At 33.0% G+C, this 23,376-nt stretch overlaps 1 protein-coding gene across 4 annotated transcripts in view; it reads right to left on the bottom strand.

Moving 5' to 3' along the window:
* The window catches only part of t (C45 family peptidase tan), a 102,922-nt gene extending 85,836 nt beyond the window's left edge, over positions 1 to 17,086 (bottom strand). For all 4 annotated transcript variants that reach the window (XM_075372987.1, XM_075372983.1, XM_075372985.1 and 1 more), the window contains exon 1: positions 16,740 to 17,086. The gene's annotated coding sequence lies outside the window, so the exon portion shown is untranslated. The remainder of the gene's footprint in view (positions 1 to 16,739) is intronic.
* Positions 17,087 to 23,376: the final 6,290 nt, after the last annotated feature.

Below are 23,376 nucleotides of genomic sequence, written 5' to 3'. Positions count from 1 at the left end.
TTGTAATCTTGAACAAACTCAGGTCGACTAGTCCTGAGACGTGTGGTTAATTGAAACCCAACCACCAAAGAACATCCCAACCACCGTAGGGGAAGACACCCACCTTGTGACGATTCCGGTCATCACACCACCCTCCCCCGTTCATAGCCCTGATGGGCTTTAACGGGGGTCGTCTTCAGGCCCTCTAACTGATTACACCTCACAGTAATAAGCCAGGCCTCGGTTGGAATGCCACCGATGTAAATGCCTCCCCACCAAAGAACATCTCGATTCCCACCCGAGGGGAGAAGATCCCGCCTCGTTGCGTGTCCGGTCGCTACACCACCCCCTCCGTTCCTAGCCAGTAGTGGCTTTAACGAAGAACATCATCTTGCCCTCAAACTGATCATACACCACAGCGTTCAGTTCAGGCCCCGCTGAGATGCCACCGATGCAGACCCCCCGAGGGACAAATGCATCAGTAAATACACCCCGAGATAGTTTTAGGTTTATGCCTTCAGAAGAAGACAACGGACACCTGCAGCTTCCACGTCGCCCTCAGGAACTAAGCTAGAAACCTAACCGCGGATTGAAGACCCCGCGCCTAGTTCTAACCATTTAATGAGCCAATTTCATTGAATGTCTCGAATTCGAGGCAAATACCTAACCATAACAACAACTTTCCCACTAAAAGTGTTAATCGCAACGATATTTAGACCTGGTTCCCTTAAAGAACCCCGCTAACACACTAAACTCATCATGAGTGCAAAGTTTAACGGACTCCGGTCCGGTCTACCGGGGAGAGGAGAATAAACGCCTACTCCCACTCAGTTCCATCGCAGAGTCCCGCGTGACATTCACCTTCGTTCATTAACCCCCGTCGAAACGCCGCTGCAAGCCACCTAAGCGGCACGCAGCCACTTCCCGCCGACAGTGTCGTATGCTCATAAAAATGCCTCCGTCGAAGCGCGACCGCATCCTCCGGCACAAGGAATTCCATGCCCGTTGGCAGCGGCCGCAACTCCGCCGACGGCTTATCAAATCAATTTGACACCTTTTAAACTAACCGTGGCTCGTTGTCGAAGCGTCTATCTTCGGTCAATCAACTGCCCAGGCGGAACCTAGCCACCCAGGTTCCTATTCTACTAAATCCCTTCAGCCGCACTGGGCGAGGAATTTTAGGAAACCAGCCACTATCGTCCACTCACTGCGAGTCCTCCAGTTGACTCGCAGATCCAAAAAGGAGTGTACTCTCTCAAGTTCCCTACCAACTCTGGTACGCTCAGCTTCGTACCGCGGACAGATGTATAGGACATGATCCACCGTATCATCGACCCTACATTCCGGACACAAGCCGGAATCAACCAACCTAAACCTCGCTAGACTGTCCCTAAAGGTACCATGTCCCGACAGAAATTGAGTAGTATACCGATTGGGGGAAACCCAACTAATAGCACGCCCCACCAAACACCGGTATTCACGATCTAGTATTCAAATCCCAATAAAAATATACCTTTATTAGGATTTGAACTTAAGAACTTAATTCGAATTCAAATTAAACTTAAATTCAACTTAATTTAAAACGAATTCAAAATCAGCTGATTTCCGACGACGAGTTTAAAACTAGACCAACCCGGCGGTAAAAAAAAAATGTATTCTTTAACGTACAAAGAATTTTTGAGTAATTATTTTTAAATTTTACAAAATAGAAGTTATTTCTATCAGACAAATGTATAATTTTCAATTTTCTTAAGGGAAGATGTAATTTAAATCAAAATATTTGAGTGGGCCGAATAATTAAAAAACTTAAGCAATTGTTATTTTTTGAAAACACTCTGACGATCATATTTGGGTAGAATCAAATTCGCTGGAAAAAGCCAGAAAATTTAATAAAAATCTTTAAAGGTTTACACATTTCTTTCATGAAGATTAGAAGTTTTACAAATAATTTTTGTAAAATACGTTATAAAATTAAATAGTATTTTTACCACAGCAAATTTCAACAGAAAGAGATACTAACACGCATGATATTGTTTTTTGGTAAAAAAATACCTCCCGTTTAGAAAATTTAAGTTTATTAGGTTATGAAAGATTAATTATATAACAGTAAAATTATTATTTTTTGTTAACCTAATCCGGATGAAGTAAACTGAGGAGTGCAAACTTCTAAGCTCTATTATTTTAATCTTCAAAATAAAGATACTGATTACAATTGTTTGACCACAGCATTTCAAACGTAAAAACGTGACGGTTTTTTTATTGTCGACATAAAAATTAAGGAATAGTTTTAGTTCCTTAGTAAAGATTAAGTAAGTAGGTAATGTGTACGAATAAAATATCCCAAAAAATGAAAAAAAGAAAACATGATACGATAAGGTTGTGTGTGTTACAAAGTAATATAAAATGGATATTTTACTAATCCAGACGTATAAAATTATAGGCTTTTATAAGTCCTGTTGGCAACTGGATGTTTTTTTCACAAGTAAGCTTTTTGCTAGTGAATAATTCGATGCCATAAAAATATAATATAAGAAATATTTTTAAACACTAAACCAGTGTTAAATAACTTCGAACATTATAAAACAATTCGCTCGATGATTTACTTCATTTACTACTGTTGTGAAAGGTTTGCATCGAGGAAGAATACATTCGGGTAAAACGTCTGAAGAATTCCTTCTCCAACACTTAAAAAATCTGAAGTAAAACTGGGAAATAAGGAAAAGTAAGTGGTTGTGATATTACTGAACATTTTCCGTACTTAAAATTCAACACCTCCCCCTTCCCCCTCCCGTTACCAGCGTTGAAAATTATTATTAATATCCTTATGACCTTACTAATTATATTTGTTCTTTGTTTTTTGGGTTTCAATTAACCATTCATCTCAGAAATGATCGACCTGAGACTGTACAAGTCTAAACTTCATTTACATATCAGTAATATCTTACGGTGGTTCCGGAGTCTAAACAGAAGAAAGAGAGAGGTTTTAACAAACCTATAAAATATCTAAAAATTTAAAACGTATTATATCCTGCGCTAAGGAACAATGTTTTAAATTATTAAAAAACGTATTTAAAAATATCAGAAATTAGAATAAATTGGACTAGCTGTGCAAAATTTTAAAACTTAACCTCTATCTAGTAAAAAAGATTGAAAAATATTTGTATTATCATAAATAAAACACCTCATTTAGAAATAAGTAATGAAAATAATTACAACCTAACCAATTTACAAATAATAAACAAATAAGCCTATTAAGAATGCTTATAAATAAATATACGTCTATTAATAAGCCTATTGAGAATGGATTTGCCACCCAGGGTGGATATGGTAGCCTACACGGATGATCTCGCTGTTGTAAGGACGGCGAGGTATCTTCAAGAGGTGACGCCTGCTGGCTAACAATACATTAAAGCGTATTGTGAGATGGCTGATGAACAGAGGACTCTCGGTTTCTGCCAAAAAGACTGACATGATTTTGATGACTGGAAGGCGACGAATCCCTAGGTTCTCCATTAGAATGGATGGCGCCGACTTGACCCCCTTGAGGAGAGCCAAATACCTGGGTGTGTGGTTGGACAGGTCGAGGGGGTTCACGGCTCACGTTGAAGAAACACACAAGGAGACAGAAAGGGTAGCATGATGGTTAATGCAGCTAGAACTAGAGCTTCAAAAAGGAGAGTAATAGCTTCGACGGTGGCCTCCATTATTCTCTATGCAGCACCGATATGGAGTCGGTCTCTAGACATCTTAAGGAATAAGATGAGGGCCAACAGGATATACCGGAGATTGGTACTGAGGGTGGCTCAGGCGTACCGCACTGTCTCGCTAGAGGCAGTGCTGGTTATTGCTAGGATGCCACCGGTGGATCTCCTGGCAGAGGAGAGATTTGAAAGATACTAAGGCACGGACAGGTTTGTGGCTAGGGCCTCCCTAATGAGCCGTTGGCAGGAGAGATGGTGTAGTGCCCAAACGGGCCGATGGACTTTCAGGCTGATACCCTGTATCGAGAAATAGATCTCTAGGAAGTATGACGAGATAAATTTTTGGACGGTGCAGTGGCTGTCTGACCACGGATCGTTCAACGCATAAATATATAAAAGAGGGAAACGGAAGTCGCTAGGGTGCCTGTATTGTGATATGAAAGACGAAGTACAGCATACCTTCCTACGGTGCCCAAGATGGGCTCCGAATAGACCGTTTGGGGGAGAATTCTCCTCGGAGGAAATTATGAGCATTATGCTTAGCTCCAATGACGGTTGGAGTCGTTGTTCTCGCTGGTTCCAGGTAGTACTGTCCAAGAAAATGGAAGAAGAGGAACCAAGGTAGGGTGGTGTTTAGTCTGATAGTAATGGTGGAAAACCAGCCCTCTAGGGTGGGTAGCGAAGGACCTACAGGGTCGTCGCTGCTAGGTGCCTCGAGAGACGCTTGAAGCCGCTGCTTGAGTACGACACAGTTATAACCCGAGACACTCGTGGGGATATCTGTCTGTTTAGGTGATCCCATCCCCTCCCGTGCTGTATGAGGGGGAGGGTTTTTAGTGGGTCCCTGCTTCGGCAGGAAACCCCAGACACCCAGTAGTACGGCCTGCTTGGCGTCTGGTTGCAGATTTTCCCTCCTCCGACGTAAAACAAAAAAAAAAAGCTAAACACTACACAATATATATATATATATATATATGTATGTGGAAATATATGTATGTGAAAATATATGTATGGAAATTATATATATATATAAGAAGGTGGTATATACACTATAATGGGAAGTGGTTCTGGAGCCAAAGATAAGAAAAAAGTCACGTAAATTAAGATCCGAAGGAAATACTTTGTTTTTGAATTACGGCTGTCGAAATATTTTATCCTGATCTGTACTCTGTAGTAGTAAGTATTAACAATTTTTAAACACTAATTGTAGTAAAAATAAAGATTAATTAATTTTTACGTTAGTTGATCTGAAATTTATAAAGAAAATGATTTCCAGAAGTGTATCTCTAATATTGTTTTAAAAAATTCACGTAGAACCACATTTACATTCGAATAAAATAAAAAATTTTTTTAAGTGTAAAATAATTTTATTAAATTGCCAATTAATAAATGAAACTTTGTACCTAACTTTTTATAGAATTTAAATTTGAAATAACTGATGTATAAAAAGTCAATAAAAAACAGACACTGGTATGAACTTTTTCGACTTTAATTAAAAGAAATACGTGGCAGAAATATTTATAATTCTAAATAATAATCTTTTTTAAAAAAATCAAAATTGTCAATTTTTAAACTACTAAAAATTTGATTGATTTATCTTGAAGACTGTTGAAAATAAAACAAACTAAAAAAAGTAATAAACAAAGGGTTTAAAAAAACGTAATTTCACTTATTAACCTTTATAAAAATTCACACAGAGTGTCAGAAAAAATTTAATAAACAATCGTTATTAACCTGAAACTAAAGAAGCCTTTGTTATCAAATGTAGAGTGAAGAAATACGTTTCCAGAGATTATCAGGTTAACCCACCGGGTTGGTCTAGTGGTGAACGCGTCTTCCCAAATCAGCTGATTTGGAAGTCGAGAGTTCCAGCATTCAAGTCCTAGTAAAGCCAGCTATTTTTACACGGACTTGAATACTAGATCGTGGATACCGGTGTTCTTTGGTGGTTGGGTTTCAATTAACCACACATCTCAGGTATGGTCGAACTGAGAATGTACAAGGCTACACTTCATTCACACTCATACATATCATCCTCATTCATCCTCTGAAGTATTATCAAAAATGGTAGTTACCGGAGGCTAAACAGGAAAAAGAAAGAGAGAGATTATCAGGTTAAACGCGGCTAGATAAACCGATACGATGTTGTTTATGAATTTAAAAAAAAAAAAAAATTACTGATCAAACTTTAGCGTTAAATTAAGAATAATTTTTGTGGTTCAAACACATAAATTGAAATGAAAGAATCCCCGTGTTAATAATGAATTATAATCGTTAACGTAAAGCAAAAAGTAGTTTACAGGGTCTAAGATCGAAGAATTATGGATCAGCAACATTTAAAAAGGTTTAAAACAACAGAAAAGTAAAATAAAAACTAAACAAGATCAACGTCAAGCCTTTTAAAGTTCAAATGACTCCCTGAAATTTGTGAACGTAATTTCGCAGTTAGTAAATTATACATTGTCTAAACGAAAAAAAGGAATGTATTTTAAAACCTGATATAATGGAAGGAGGAGATTAAATCGATCCGGTTGAATAATAAAAAGAAGATAATAAATGTTAATAATTACTACGCAACTAAACCTTAGGCACGACGTTTACTGCGTCTGTTCAGTGATTGCAATCGTACGACGAAGAAAATTAATTGAGTAATTTCATAATCTCCCACTAAAAAACAAGAAAAAAACTGAATTCAAACTGTTGTCCTGTTTATTTCACTGAATAGGAGGACTTTATATAAGACCTTTAAAAATATTATACATAAAAGATAAAATGTTTAAAATACATTTTTTACCAATAACAGAAAAATATAAAACAAAAAGCAATAAAAAATTATTTGTTATGTAAATCCATCCATCAATCAACAAAAAATAATGTTAGAACAAAATATGTTGTAAAAAAAACTATTTAAAATTCGTAATTTTACAGTAGTAATGCAACATACTAATCGACCACATTCTAAATACCTACCTGACCAATTAAAAACACTTGCCAGGAATAATATCGGCTGACTCGCCAAGGAAATAATCCCTTCCGGCACCCCGGAAGACGGAGGTAGATTTCACCGGTGTTAAGTAGGGGATAAAAAAGATTTCCACCTTAAATTTAAGAAAAACGTTAAATTACTCAATACGACAACAGCTGCATGTAAAAAAAAGTTGCATACATTTAGCGTACGACAAGCCCTATCTTATAATTCCAGCACCATTTTGGTCATCCCTTGCCGTAAGGGTTGATCATATCAAAAATAGTTTCCGACAAAAGTTTTAGGTAATGTTTAGAGGACTAACGACCACTTTAAAACGATTCGATACTGTGCCTAATACGGGAGATATGATTTTGTTTTGTCTTCGAAATCCCATTTTTTCAACCCCCTAGGCCGATGGTTGGTGACATCAAAAAACTTTACTTAGATAAGTTTTAGGCCCTTATCCAAACAATAGTAGGAACTTTAAACGAATTCGATATTTTACTTAATAGGAAAATTATAGCGAAATTTTGTTTTTTTTTTCGAAAAAGTCACTCCCCCAATGGTCCGATTTTAGCCGTTAACGAACTCGACCGAGATTTGCGTCGTTATATTTTATGTATCAATTTGAAAGTTAGTGGTGTAAAATTACGGTAGTTATCGTATCCAGAAGAAAGTGAAATATATATAAATGTGCATATTACATTTTGAACTGACGGGGTTTTGAGGTCCGGGGGATGTGAAACACAAAGATTTGTCGAAATTTTCCGGAAGTCGAATCATGATACCTATTACAATAGGTAGCTTTCTTATGAAATCTACCTAAAACAACCGCATCATTTGGTGAAGGGCTCAAGAACGGCTAAAAACATTCGAAATTTATTTATTTGTATAAAAACAACAGACTTTCGCCCATTTACAGTTACCAATGAATAATAATGAATTTTTTAGCATGTCATTCCTGACCGGGATTCGAATCTGGCCGGGACCTCCGTATGAAAAGCCAAGATGTTACTGCTTCGCCACGAAGATCGAAATAAAATTATTTTAAATTTCCGTTTGTTGTTTCTATAGCTTTTAAATAAAAAAATATTGAATTTTATTTTTAAAAGCTTGTAAAACCCGAAACTTACATACTTATATCTCATAAGTAGAAAAGTAGGGCTTATTCTAATCACCTTCGATTTTCACCATGAATCATTTCGAAAAGACAAAGATCAATGTAATATGCATTTGTATATTTTTTATAACCCAAAAAATAATTTCTTATTTTTCATCCTTCTTTAATTATTAAAAAAGTGGGGGGGGGGTTAATAATGTTCGTAACGTTTATACGAGGGTAAGTCAATTATTATCCGCAATTTAGTCATATTTTTTATTATGCTGGTAGATGCTGGTCGTGTTGCGTAGATGACGCATGCGTGGTTTAATTTTTGTTATGTCTGTGCAGGTTTGATGTTTCTAGGTTAGTTCCGTTATCGCCGCCCTGCCGTTAAACATGGCTGCTCCGCTTTCTGTTTGCACCAAAGAAGAGCAGTGATCCGTTTTTTATGGTCGGAAGGTGTATCTGGGGCCTAAATTCATTGAAGATTTTCGGTATAGTACGGGTTGCCGCAACGGAGTGTCTACGAATGGATTAAAAAATTTAAAAATGGTCGCACAAGTGTTACGCACGACGAAGGAGCCGGAAGACCGTTTACCGCCACAAATGAGGAAAACACTGAGCGCGCACGTGACATGGTTTTCTTAGACAGACGATTACTATTGATGAAGTGGCACATCGTCTGCATATTAGTCACGGTTCTGCCTACGAAATCATCCACAACAGACTTGGGTTTCATAAAGTATGTGAAAGATGGGTCCCAAAACAACTCACACATTTGCATAAACAAACGCTCTTCGACATCTGCCAAAAACATTTGGATCGCTATGGTAACGAACGCAACATCTTCTTAGACATAACTACCACTGGTGACGAAACATGGATCCATCATTACGAGCCGGAGAGTAAACGGCAGAGTATGAAATGGAAACATCCAAATTCGCCGTGCAAAAAAAGTTCAAGACCCAACCATCCGCAGGAAAACTGATGCTTAGGGTTTTTTGAGACTCACAAGGCCTAGTACTGGAACATTATGAGGAAAGGGACACAACAATAAACAGGCGCGTTACAGTGAGATGCTTACTGTCAAGTTGAAGCCTGCAGTTCGAAGCAAATGCCGAGGACTGCTGTCGAAAGGTGTTGTGTTGTTGCCCGACAATGCCCGTCTACATACTGCTACCCACACTGCTGAAACGCTCCAGAAACTCAACTTTGAAGTACTGGATCATCCTCCGAATAGATCGTCCTGATCTTGCTCCTCCTGACTACCACTTGTTTGGTCCACTCAAAGAGACATTAAGGGGCCGTCGATTTACCTCGGACGAAACAGTGAAAGAAGCGGTGGATTCCTGGCTCGCAGCTCAACCGAAAAGATTTTTAATGAAGGATCAAATGTATTTGATCCTTCAACAGGTTGTAACCTGTTGTAGTTTTAACTAGATAAATCATCAGCGTCTATTTTATAACATATATAAATAAAAATGTAAATGTACGTTTGTTCAAAATCTTAAATCTCCGAAAGTTCTTTCCGATTGCTTTGAAATTTTGACACAACGTTGCATTAGAATACGCGCGTGTTTTTATACACCTACTATTTATATACCTAAGATCTCACACCTGCGACAGGTAAAATCATGCTTTTTTTTAAAAACAGCACTATCTGTTGGATGTAAAAGCAACACACGCTATACTAAATATTTTACGATTCCATTTCAGTGTTTCCGATATGTATGTTCGCTATAGACTAAAAAAAGTACTGGACCGATTTACGAGAGGGGAAAAAGGGAAAAATCGAAAAAGGTAAGAGGGAAGAAGGTAAAAAGGTAAAAAGGGAGGAAGGGGAAAACGTAAAAAAAAGGGAAAACTGGGAAAATGGAAATGAGAAAAGAGAAAAAAATAAAAGGGGAAGGGGGAAAGAGCAATGGTAAAGGGAAATAAGGAGAAATGGGGAAGGAAAGGGAAAGTGGATGAAAGGAGGAAATGGGGGAAAGGACCAAGAATGTGGTAAAAATGAAAATGTGAAAAGGAAAACGGAGAAAAGAGGAAAATAAAGATGGAAATTAAAGGGAGAAAGGGTAAAAGGGAAAGGTTAAATTTTGTGAAGTTCCGTAATGTTCATTTTGTTAATGTTTTATCAAACTTTCAATTGTGCTCATTTAATACATACTCAAATCTAGCAATAACAAAGCATTGCCGTGTCTGTTAGTATTTAATATAAAATAAATGCGTTTAATATTTATATTTAATAATAATATTTCACCGAAAAAATGGTATAAATTGAACTTTTGTAAAAAAGTAAAAATAAAATACCCTGACCACGATATTCTAATAAAAAATTAAGATTGAGGCATATCCAACTTAAATGAAATTACATTTTAAGGTAAAACGGATCGGTTTGCTTCTACAGTACCATCTCTACTTGGATCAACCAATTGGACTACGTAAACATCCATAAATCCCGTCTCAAAATATAGTCTAACATTAAATATATATAACATCTGATTTCTTGAAATTTAGACTTTTTTTCTTGTTGAAGTTTAAAGAAATTTAAAATAAACCATTATGTACAATATACTTTTCCGAAATGAAATACTTCTACTAGTGTAGAAGAATTAACAAAATAAACTGACAAAATGTATAGTACAAATATTCCAGTCGTGTGTGTGTTGTTTTTATATTAATAAGCAAACAATACTTACAGGTAAAACAGAAAACTATTCTTTTTTTAATATTGAATCCTTTATTTAAAAAAAAATTGTTCAATTGTGAAAAGAATATATCGATTATTAATTTTTTTTGTTTACTTACCATAAAAAATTTATTAAACCTCGTATGTAAATTTACTTCATTACATTTATTTTCAAAATATACTCGTTTATATTTTAATTACTTTTTTCAATCGAACTGGATTGTACTTGTAAAAATGAATTGTAAAATAACAGCGTAACGATTATTTCTGATCATCTATTTTTAATTTGGAGGTTTTTCAACTAACAGTAATCCAGTCATCAGCGTTTACCAAGTAATTTCAATTTAGGTATGGTTATTTATAAAAAAAAAAAAACCAAAAAAAAACAAATAAATAAATGTACACAATAATAAAATGTAACTATTATTGGGACGGGAATAAAGTCTTATTTGAAAAAAAAATTCTTTCAAAATATTAGAATATTAAGAAAGAAAGCAATGTAATGGCCACGTAATTAAGTAAGAGCATTTTCAATGTTAATAAAGTATGAAAATCCTTAAATAACTTTTCAATCGTTTAAACAATTGAAAAGAAAAATAATATTATTAATAATTGCTCCTACTTCAAAACAGTTTATTTAATTTTTAATTTTCTCAATTTAATACTTCTATGTTTACCGATTGAAAATTTATTTAAGAGTTATATTATTTTAACGGTGAATAAAACTACTTCAAAAATAAAACCGATAGGGAATGGAACATAATTCCTGGCTTCCATAGATTCTTAGCCCTGCGGAGGATGGCTGAGGGGGTTCTGATGCTGTTATAGATAGAATAGCAATGAGGTTGGCTAGGAACCCGCCTGGATGCTACATCGCCAAGATAAGAGTTTTGGCACCGAGCCCCGATTTGCTTAGATATTCGCTGTTAGGATGAGATGTATGTGTAGAGAACTCTGTGATGGAGCTGCAGTATGGGATAGAGTAGGCGTTGACCTCGCTCCCGAAAGCGGACCAGAACAGAGAGAGATAGAGTATATTTCATAAGAGGCTTATTAAATTTGTGAATCTGTTTCTTGATTTTTAAGTAAATCAAGAGGACTTGAGTAAATTGAATTGTAGGTCAAAATTTTCGTTGTTGCGATCAACACTTGTTTTGTTGTTATGAGGATAGTATTTGAAGAATCAATCAAGTAATTATCTGAGTGCTTATTCTAATTGAAATTAGATATAGGAAGAGTTTTTATGTGAAACCTTCGTTGTTAGAGGAAGACGCGGAGAGCGCGCTTCCGCGAATCGGTTAATTTCATAGTTGAAGGTTGTAAGTTATGGAAGGTGGTCTGTGAGAAGCCAAACTGATAACTGTGTTTTGTTATCAAATTTAGAGGATTTAAAGACGGCCTCCGGTAAAACCCACCCGGGCTAGGAACGAAGAGAATAGTAGGGCGACCGGGATCTTCACTAGGGTGTGTCTTTCCCTAACGGGATCAGGATGATTTTTTTTTTTTAACCTCCGGGATCAACGTTAAGTATTACTTCAAAGGATGAGATGAATTACAATTTTTGTGGCGTGTGAAAATGCCATGCCTGACCGGGATTCGAACCCGGAACCTCCAAATGAAAGACCGAGATGCTATCACTCGCGCCACGGAGGCTGACAGAACAATTTGTTATTTGTACTCACGTATTTTTAAATTAATTTACAGTTATTAATAAATAATATTAATAATTTAATTTTCCTTTAGGATAAGACTTTAATAAAGATAATGTTAAAAAAGGAAGAAAATCAGACTTCAATAAATAACTACAAATAGTTATAGTTAGATAATAATATTACTATCATTAATTAATTAAAGTCAGTTTATATTATCTATGATTCTTGTAAAATTGTCATAGATTACAATCGATTTCAAGTTAAATTGATAATTTTATAGTCAAAGACAACGATAAACATATTACGCAGAAAGTAATTATAAAAAAAAAGAATTAAACTAAAATATGGTTATATAATTCAAAAGCACAAGATAAGTTTATCTATAAAATACCATTATCAATTTTCTTTTTTCCCATTCTTAGCATTTAATTTTTTTTGTACTCTGTACAATGGAGATTCTGCTAATTTTCATACAGAAGTTATTATATTAATATTATAGTATATATGGAGGGTACTGAGGTGATATATTAAATCACTTCCTGATTTATATCCCTTCCCCTGCGATGATTGTTTTTCATTATTATTAGTATGAATTTTCCTATCATGACAAAATAACAAATCTTTTTATATAACCATTTCTAAATGAAAAAATTACTCCTTGAAAAAATGTTTGTTAACTTAAAAACTACTGATCCGGAAGTTAGTAATAATATACTAATAATAGGGCATATTTTTAGAACATTTTTGTACAGTTCAGAACGAGCGAAAATTCAGATTAGATTAAAAACTATAAAACAAATTTTTGTTTTAGTCAAAATTCAATAATAAAATAAAATTACAACAGAGAAAAACAAATTCTGTCGCAATAAGTGCGTTAGAAGGTCGGATTTCCGGTTTTAGTTAATCTTGACCCAAAAACACAGTTTTTTGTCTCTAACTCCGGTTCCTGTGAACCGATTCGCTTGAAAATCAATAGGGTTGTATTTCTATTATCTTTAAATAATCCTACCAAGTTACATCAAAATCGGTTAAAATTTTCGCCTAGTAGAACGAAAAAAATTAAAATGGGTACATTTTCATTTTTTATTAACGGGGTTTAAAAAACCCCATTTTTTTGCTGTAACTCCGATTCGCTTGAAAATCAATAGGACTATGTTCCCAATAGTTTTACATCATCCCACAAATTTTTGGTTAAGATTTGCATCAGGACAAAAACATTTTATGCGATTACATACATACATATATATATATATATATATATATTCATATGTATATAAATATGACCAGGTATACTAGTAGAGATTACCAGATTCTTTTGAAATCCAATAAAAATTTGATATAAATAAGACTTTCTTTAATCTACACACCCATAATTATAAAACAATTTATAAGTCTCTAACTTATCGATGTTGATACAAGCTAGTATGACTAGTATGCTCAAGAAGATTGAAAACAAAATTATACCGAAAATAATTTTATAAGAAAAGAAATAATAAAATATTACAAATTCTCTTTATTAATAAAAAAAAAATTAAAAACACAATCTACATCCCGTTCAACATGTACATAAATATATGCTAAAATAATTTTCAATAGCGCCGCTTCTATATTTAATTTATTTACCTTAACAATAATTTATGTGTTTGTATTTAAATAAATAATATGGACTCTGATCACATCTACATGTAATGTTACAATTTGTTTTTACATTTATAATTTATTTTACTGATTAATTTATTTAAAGTATTTTTATGTTCCGTAAGGATAAAGATTTATTTATTTCTTTTATATTTATCTATTTTATATCTATCGTATAAAATAGCACGACGTAAGTCATTTATAATTAACGCCTAGCAAAAACTTCAGAAAATAAATCGGCGAAGATTTGTATACATGTTCTTCTTACGACGTAAGTTCACACTAAGAAAGATTTTTTTGAGATTCCGAGTTTAAAGGGTTAAAATTGATTAACAATGAGATTTACTATATTTTGTATTTTTCAGTAACAAATGAAGATATCAACTTGATTTTGGTTTATATAATCTTCGTGTCAATATATAAAAAAGAATTTCTAGATTTTATAAATTCCGAGTTTAAAAGGATTAAAACAGATTTTTGAATTTTGTTAAAACCCGACTATTTTTTTAATTTCTCGGTAACACCTTGATTTTTTATGTGTGTAATCTTCATGTGAATACCTAAAAAATATTTCTCGTTTTTTCGAAATTCGATTTTAAAAGGGGTGAAGAAAGGTAAAAACATTTTGAACAATAATTGTAAATTTTTCCCATTTCTGACTATACTAAACGAGATATTCAGTAGATTTGAGATTGTAAATACTTTTTAAATAAATATCTAAAAACTATTTTCGGGGTTTTTTCCGATTTTTTAAGGAGTGAGATGGTGTACATCACGGCAGTTCAACCGACATAGCCACCGCCACTGGTGTTGTATGCGTGACGCGAATGGCCTTACCTGCCTCCGGTTATCTGACTAATAAAAAATTGTCCACGACGAGAAACGCAATGATTATTAGGCCTGGTCAATGGGGGTAAAAAAGATGTAAGTTACGATTTTTGAAAATTTTTGAAGATAATTAGTAGAGTATAGCGAAGTACATGGCGTTTTAGATTAGGATAAGTATAAGTTGTTTATATCCGACTGGTCAAAATGGCGGCCGTTCAAAGGTGGTAAAAATCGATTTTTCAATTTTATAGGCCAAGGTAAACTTCCTAGGCGAAAACGTTCTGAATAAACGTTGTGAGCATTTGCAATACCAATAATTTAAGCCCTTAAACGTTGAATTTCGTTAATTAATTACTACAAAAAAAGTCGAAAATCCGTTAATAATGGCCGTTTTTTCTAATCCAATATTTATTGTAAAAATAACTTTTTTATTGTTTTAATAGTTAGAAAAGTGCGGTAAGTACATAAAAGCCACTATATTTGAAATAATATGTAAAAACTGATAGCCCGATAGTTATTATTTTTCGAGCTACCTAGTTTAAAAAGATAATAATCTCGATCCATCCAAAATTTTGCAAAAAAACAGCCATTTTAATGGGTTTTTAGGCTTTTTGCATTAACTAATTAATGAAATTCAAGTTTAAGAACTTAAATTATAGGTACTACAATTGCCCACAACTTTCATTCAGAACATTTTCGTCTAGGAAGTTTACCTTGGACTACAAAATTGAAAAAAACGATTTTCACCACCTTTGAACGGCCGCCATTTTGTCCACTTAACGAAAATTTTGTCCAGTCGCATATAAACAAATTATACTTGCTCTAATTTAGAACACAATGTATTTTCCTAAATTCTACCTATTTTTTAGCCAAAAATCGCTATTGACTGAATTATAACTTTTGATTAAATTTAACGCGGTTGTTTGAGACCATCAAAATAAACAAAAACGTAAACTTCTTTAAAAAAACACTATTCTGTATTTTTTCGCTAAAAATTTATATCTTAAAGACAGATTCATATATTTTAATGAAATTTAGTGTACATACACCTGAAAAAATCTTCGTCAAAACTCAATAACTTTGTAAACATTATTTTTATCGAATTATGTTTAGAAAGAATTTTAAGCTTTTTATTGTGAACGAAATGACATTCCTTTTATAGAAATCGGTTGATAAACATCTGAAATATGACTTAAATTGTTAAAAATTATACACGCTGACAGTTTTGTATATTTTTTCTAATAATTTTTAAATCAATTAGTGAAAGAAGCGAAAACAGGTTTTTCACTTCAAAAAACGAACCTATTTGTTGATATAATTAAAGATAATTTTTTTTTAATTTAACTTTGACCTTGAGATTTTAACTTTTTAAACTTTTTTTTTATTTTAAATATGGCCACTTTTTTCTTTCCATGCTAATAATCTCAATGAGGATACGTGAGGATATAAAACAAAAAAGATCGTGACTAATGCAGAAATAATAGCTTACTCCAGCATTTTTTTTTTTTTTTGTAATAATAGTGAAAAAAACGTGTTTAGAGGGTCACTACAGTTCACTTTTAGACTCATAAAAAATAACGATGAAGTTGATACAAAAATAATGTAATTTGACAAAAGACTAATTTTTTTTTTTTAACCTCCGGGTTCACCGTTAGGCATGCTTCAGAGAATGAGATCAATGATTTGTAGCGTATGTGAAAATGCCATGACAGACCGGGATTCGAACCCGGGACCTGACAAAAGATTAATTAAAGTTTAATTTCATCATTAAAAAACACTAGGTCAAGAGTACTAGTAAAAAAATACCTTAAATTACACAAAAAAATTAAAAATTATAAATCAAAGTGTGTATTAATATTATATTTATTTACGCCTTTTTTTACCGAGACGATAAACATACCTCGCTACACTTCAATTTATTTTAAATATGTTTTAAATCTAGTAAATAATTTTATAATTCTGATAAAACAAAGATCTCTGCAAAAGCGCTAAACTGAGAAAATGTGAAAAATACTAATACATAAAAACTATTTTTTAATAATAATTATATTCATTGTTAATAGTTAATTAATTTCACCATTTAATAACATCAAATCATATGTATAAACAGTTTTAAACGAAATAAATGAATTAATTGCAACATAAAAAAAATATATAATAATTACGTAAAATAAATAAATACCTGTTTTACTGAAAACGTTGATAAAAAAACTGAAAAAAATAAAACGTACTTTAAATAAGTATTACGTTCTGTAAACAAAAAGTTTTTGTTTAATTTTTAAGCATTAATACACAACACGTAAACCACTTTTGATTTATTTAAATAGTTATTAAATATAATTACTTATTATTAGCGAAAAAAGTTTACTTGTTAAAAATTTAAATAATAACTTTTCCTCTTTTTATAATACAACGTAAGTGTAATGTAATTACGGTTTAAAAACAACACGAGACAGAAATCGGCAAAATCAAGTGACAAGACAACGCTAACTGAAGCGATCAGTTAGCTGGCTAACATAACCTGCGCGTATAAAGTACGTTGCTTTACTTTTATCACAGCAACTGTGACCTTCAAATAAAAAAACAAGCTTATAACACCCTACATGTATAATCTGCTGCTTTGAACAGCAGTATTAAATATAACAATCTCAAAATTTACGAAATTTTTTTTTTAATTTACTATTTTTTTATTTTATTTTTTTTCTCCCCTGGGCCGGCTCAACAATCAAGTATTACTGAGCCCAGGGGAGTGTCCTTGCGACTCAAATGAGCTTCCCCTCCTACTGGCAGTACGTCCGCCATGGCAGGTCGGCTCACCGATTCCGGATCTTTTCCTTATTTTCATCTTGCCTCTGCCTCTAACCGCTAAGTCCAGGGACACCGGCTATGTCGTCCCCGGGTCCTGCCCCAGCAGCTGGGTCTCGGTCGTTGTTTTTTCTTTTTAATAATACTGCACAATTAATAACATTGCCTTAAAACAACACTGAAAACTTGACAATCGGCTATAAATTAATCAATAGAAATTCAAACAATTTTTTTATTATTAAACTACCGTGTTTCACTTCCTCCTTATTTTTCTAATTTATTAAATACGCGTATCATTTATCTGTATATTTGAAGTTATATATTTTTATATGTCTTCAAAATAAGGGAGGTTTCTTAATTCAACTAATATGTTTTTTTTTTATCTTCCACTTGTGAATCACTCTCTTTTTTCACACACAACAGCCCATTTATCATTTGTATTAATGATAGTTAAAAGTTAATAATAATAATTGTATAAAACATACGATTTAAGTCTTACTTACGTAAGATATATAGTTGTTTTGTTATATAATTCCTCTAATGCAGCGATTCTCAGTTTTTTTTTTTTTACCTATCACTCATGTGAATTACAAATCAGAACGTACCATTAAACTATTAAATACGTAATATGTTATTAGATTACAAATAAAATTATATCTCAGATTGGCAATATTTCAGAACTACTTGATCGAACTTGACCATACGTGGTCAAATTACTTCTATATGTGGGACATTGATGCCATTAAGTTTTCAACTTAAAAGGTTAAGAGGGTGAGGCTGTAGAGCTAGGTCACACTCAGTATCTCGAGGTTTCGCCTAACAAAGGTCTTATTTTTCTTAAGCACATTTGTTAACAATTAAAAAAGAATATTTACAAAAAAATTTGAAAAATCGCACCCCAAAAAATGCTTTAAATAAACTAGTTGCTAAGTGGGTATAGTGTGTCATTAGTACCTTCTCTCACCACAAGGAGCGCTAACGTAGCACTGCTGTACAGCTGCTGTAGTCGTCCCTCTCTCTCTTTTTCTGTTTATCCTTCGGAACCACCGTAAGATATTACTTCAGAGGATGAATGAAGACGATATGTATGAATGTAAATAAAGTGTAGTCGTACATTCTCAGGTTGACCATTCCTGAGATGTGTGGTTAATTGAAACCCAAACCACCAAAGAACACCGGTATTCACTATCTAGTATTCAGATCCGTATAAAAGTAACTGCTGTAGTCGTTTTTCTTTCATTTTCTTTCATTTTCCTGTTTAGCCTCCGGTAACTACTGTTTAGATAATTCTTCAGAGGATGATATGTATGAGTGTAAATGAAGTGTAGTCTTGTACATTCTCAGTTCGACCATTCCTGTGATGTGTGGTTAATTGAAACCCAATCACCAAAGAACACCGGTATCCACGATCTAGTATTCAAATCCGTGTAAAAATAACTGACTTTACTAGGACTTGAACGCTGGAACTCTCGACTTCCAAATCAGCTGATTTGGGAAGACGCGTTCACCACTAGACCAACCCGGTGGGTTAACTGCTGTAGTCGTCTGCTATGTTGTAACATCACAGGTGAGCGATAGAATTAAATAAATGATTAATATTTAAAGTGTAAAAAAGTATTTAAAGTGGCCACTAATACCGCCACACCTGAGCGAATGGAATAAGATATGCGCGCGCGCTTTAGTTAGAATAATGAATTAAATAAACAAAAAATATTATATTTAAATAAAATTATAAAAATTTAAAATTAACTTGTTTGTGTAAGCCGTGCATCAGAAAGAAGCCGCATGGCGGGAAAGTCCTACAGGTGTGTTGCCAACTTTTTTTTAATACTTTATCACAAAGATATCTCTTTACTTTACAAAGCAACAATACATTATACATTTACTTATATTAATTACAATATCCTTGAAGTCCACACATTCAAAAACAAGGATGGTATTTTTTGCTTGAAACAAGTGATGTGATATCTGGTTTAGTTGAACATAGTTTTGAACACAAATTTGGGTCAAGGTACAGTTTATGAAGAAATTTATTTTTTACTGTCACCATAGAAAAAAATCACGATCTGCGGACGATGTTTAAATTACCAACAATAATTTCCTAGACAGCGATGGATATTTCATTTTTAATCCCTTCAGCCAGAATACATATAACTAATTTAGTAAATTTCATTTACAAATCTTCATCGCAGGATAGTCTTATCAAAGATTTTGTTACGTTGTTAGATAGGATTCCAGGAATAATATCCTTTATGAAAGGGTTTCGTATCCACAGGTATTCAATAATCTTCTTTAAAATTATCCTCAAAATTTTCAGTGAGCATTAGGCAATAGAGTTTTATATTATTGATGAAACTATCTTTCATTTTAATTTTTAAAAAAATTATTCGTCAAAATATTTTCCAAATTTGGAAAAGACTCCAGGTTTAAATTCGAAACACTTTTATTCATCATTTGACATTTTTTGATAAATTTATTTTGTTGTCTCATGAAACCCGATTTCTTGTTTCCTTGTAAATCTCATTTTAAGTTATTGAATTGATTCAAATAATGTGATAAATAGGGCAGTGTTGTGATTCACAACTCGTCTGTCAAGAGATCACACAATTCAAAATCGGTATCCACCAGGAAATCCTGCACGTGAAAATGTAGCTCAAATAACCTGCTTAGCATTTTTCTTTTAGAAAACCATCTCACCTCCACGTCTAGTAGTACGTAAATGTAATCACTGCCCATTTCAAAACACAATATAGAAATAAACGAGAGTTTAAAACCCGAAATTTAATAAAATTGACCTTGACGACCTCCTGGAGAACATGTTTAAATTGTTCAGGGATTCGTTTTACTGCTAAAACTTCTCTGTGGATGCAGCAGTGAATAACTTTCTGTAACCGGTTTTATTTTGGCGGTAACACCTCCATATTTTCCTCTCAAAGCTCGAATATCTTCAGAACAGAAGTAATTGCACTGCTTTCAGTCCAGTTAAATTTCTACAAAGAGGTCATCCAGCTTCTTGAATATTTATCGGCGGTAGTTCGCGTTGATAACTCATCATAAATAAATAACCTTCTTTTATTGTACTTTGAAACACATACTGCGCGTAAACCTAAATTGAACATCCTTTCTTACTTTTGTGCTCTCATCGAATTGTATGGGGAAAAATCACTATTTTTGACTTGAGCTATTAAGTTCTCTTTAACGGGATCATTTGACAATGGTGTCGTATCTGGCTGTTAAGCTGATGATTTACCCGACATATAAGTCACCGTATCTTTCGCACAACAGCTCTTCATCGATTGTATGAACTTTCCTCACCTTTTTATTCTTAAGCTTACTAAGAAAGTTACCTTAACTGCTTTTTAAATACTGCCTGTAAAATACGATATAATTTTCTTTGTTCATCCTATCTCTACAATTTTCGAATAAAATAATCCTTAGGTTTGTTTTCTAACGTTGAATGTTTAGTACTAAGGTTCAGTAATGAGGGTTTTATGCTTTAATTTGAAAGAATTTCAAAGTAGATTACACATCAAGTAGTGTCTTACTGTTTACATCCGTGACAATAAATCCAATATTAATGTACTCAGGATCATATTCTTTCACAACTTTTTATATTTTTTAGTAGAAAAAAGATCTTTACTCACCGTAAATCTTGATTCTGATTCTGAAGCTCGATGATACGGTGTTATTAACCGACGGTATTCTGTCGTTGCTCTATTAAGCCACTTATCTATTTTGATTTATGTTTTATGTCAACTAAACTAAACCATTTTAATTCAAGAAAAAAAGTAAGTGTAAATAGGTATGTATATAAAAAAGTCCCTTTTGAAATACGTACTTTTACGTAATTTTTACAAATGAAAAAATAACACAATAACAATATTTACAAATCAAATTATTACAAATACATAAAACACCGGAAGCAACTATATCTGTCAGTCAGGAGAATAGCCATGACTGACTCAAAATATTTGTATCTGAAAATATCGTTGATACAATACTTGTATCTTACAGTAGCTTTTTTTTGTATTGGCATATCTGTTTGCATACTACCAGTGGTACGCGTACCACAATTTGAGAACTACAGCTCTAGTGATACGTTTCTTACAGATTAAGATCAAAAAGAAATATTTTAAACGAAAAATTAAATAATATGTTAGACTATGTTCAACGAAAGCTGTTAATTAAATTTGAAGAGCTCCTGAGTCGCTTTTCCAACAGCGACTAATCTGATATTATTCATCAAAATTTAGAAAGTGTAAACACGTAAATGCGCAGTAGTTCTACCTGGAGTGTCTAAAGTAGTATTGGCACTTATAAAAATGTAGTATACCGCGTCGGGATGCCAATCGCCAATCCAGCAAGCCATCACCAATGTGCGAGTCAACTGAGATTTTTAAACAAATAATGAGTTTATTTTTGAAGTGGACTTTTTATTATTCCAGTCACACACCTTAATCCTCGAATAATTAATAAATAGCAACATTGCAATTTTTTCACCAAAAAATAAAGATTATATGATAATTGTATCCGCTGAATCCCGTAGCGAAGTGATAACCGTTTCTACCTATAATCCGGTAGGTTTTGGGTTTAAATCCTAATCAGGCTTGCCATTTTTTCACACGCTAAGTAAGTCATTTCTAATCATAAAAGAATGTAAAGTAGCTGCAACTGAGACTAGGCTCATAGTTACCGGTAGAGCATAAATAAATAAATACTGTTCTTGCAAACTTAGTATTTTATATAATTAAATGGTTTTTGTTACTTTTAAAAAGCTATAAAATGAATTTTATACTCTTTATTCATTTTTATAATTAAATGGGACATAAATAACTTTTCTATATAACGTAAGAAAGATATATTTTAAAGCGACTGATTAAAAATAAAGTTTTATTTTAAAACTCGGAGTCAAACCCTAAAGCGAATTTGCAGACCATGACGGCGGAAATCAGTCATTAAATTTTATTATTGTAATATTTTTTTGCATTTTACTTTTTAAACAGAATTCAATAAACAAACAAGGCTGCCAATTCGAATCGTATGTTTTTTTCTTTTTTTATCTTTAAAACTTATCTTTGATCTAGAACTTTTATGTGTTCTCCTGCTCTGTAGTGGTTTTTAAAGTTTTTTCTCTGAATTCCTTTTCTCATTTTTATCAAGACGCAGAAATTTTTTTCTTGTATTAGAAGAAACAAAACTTTCTTTTTTTGTAAGCTGTTGTATTGATAGAAGTAAACATCAAATTAAACTTTATCAAATTATTAAACTTTAATTTGACGGAAACTTCAAAAATTCAAAATATATAGAAAAATTTAAAAACTTTTATTTATTTGTCGATCTGTATATTTTTAAAAGACGATCATTTTATTATTATTATTAATGTATTATAAACATATCTACCCGTTCCCCATGTGATCTATATAATGTATTATTATGTATCTGCAAGAATAAACAATTATTTGCCTATTTTATTAGCATATATTTTTAACCGATCTCACAAAAATAAGATAGTTCTCAATCGGCTCCCACATACATATAGAGTGTTTCACGAAGTGCTCCTGTGACTTTCATAATCTGTTCTACTCGTGAAAATAATGAAAAAAGTTCATATGATCATATACTCTAAAATGTTTCGTTTGTGAGTTACGGCTAGTGAAAAATTTCAGCTACCCCGGTAAAATAAGGTGGGTATGAAATTTCTAGGATGTTAATTAAGGAGCAGAATTAGAGATTTCTTATGATTTTGACCTGAAAAATCGAATAAAATAGATCCCACAACCATATCTACAATAGTTTTTGAGAAATCTGAGATGAAACCAATAAATTGGGGTAAAAACCCCTGCTTTTATGTTGAACGTACAATAACTTTGTTAAATGGGTAATAAACACATAAAAATTTCAAACAAAATTTGTAGAGAACTTAATTCTGAACAAACTGATTTAGAGGTAAGTTGAGTAAAACAAAGAAAAGTTAGAAAATCGAATCTTATTTAGAAACCGTACGTACATTACTA

Source organism: Lycorma delicatula, chromosome 8, assembly GCF_047948215.1.
Source record: "Lycorma delicatula isolate Av1 chromosome 8, ASM4794821v1, whole genome shotgun sequence".
Taxonomy (NCBI): Eukaryota; Metazoa; Arthropoda; class Insecta; order Hemiptera; family Fulgoridae; genus Lycorma; species Lycorma delicatula.
This window is presented reverse-complemented; position numbering and strand designations above follow the sequence as displayed.